We start from the raw sequence: 247 nt of genomic DNA, 5'->3' as shown, positions 1-247 counted from the left end.
TGTGGCCATCAAACTTTATGACTCCTCCCTCTAAGTGTCCGACACACAGACACACACACACTTAGAGGGTTTGAAACTGGACAATATTATCTGTATTGTGCATTAACACTGGCTTGTAATGTGTGCAATACTCAACTGCTGCTATTACTATTATTATTACTTTTCACCATTATTACTTTTCACCATTGCAACACCTTAATTATGTGATTTATGTAAATACTGTATCATAATATACTATGTAAATATC

At 34.0% G+C, this 247-nt stretch overlaps 1 protein-coding gene across 1 annotated transcript in view; it reads right to left on the bottom strand.

Annotated features, from left to right (window-relative positions):
• Positions 1-247, bottom strand: part of LOC116694203 (40S ribosomal protein S17) — a 21,503-nt gene that overhangs the window by 4,838 nt on the left and 16,418 nt on the right. The window lies entirely within an intron of this gene.

This window comes from Etheostoma spectabile, chromosome 1, assembly GCF_008692095.1.
Source record: "Etheostoma spectabile isolate EspeVRDwgs_2016 chromosome 1, UIUC_Espe_1.0, whole genome shotgun sequence".
Classification (NCBI taxonomy): Eukaryota; Metazoa; Chordata; class Actinopteri; order Perciformes; family Percidae; genus Etheostoma; species Etheostoma spectabile.
The sequence above is the reverse complement of the archived record's forward strand: the minus strand, read 5'-3'. Positions and strand labels throughout refer to the sequence as shown.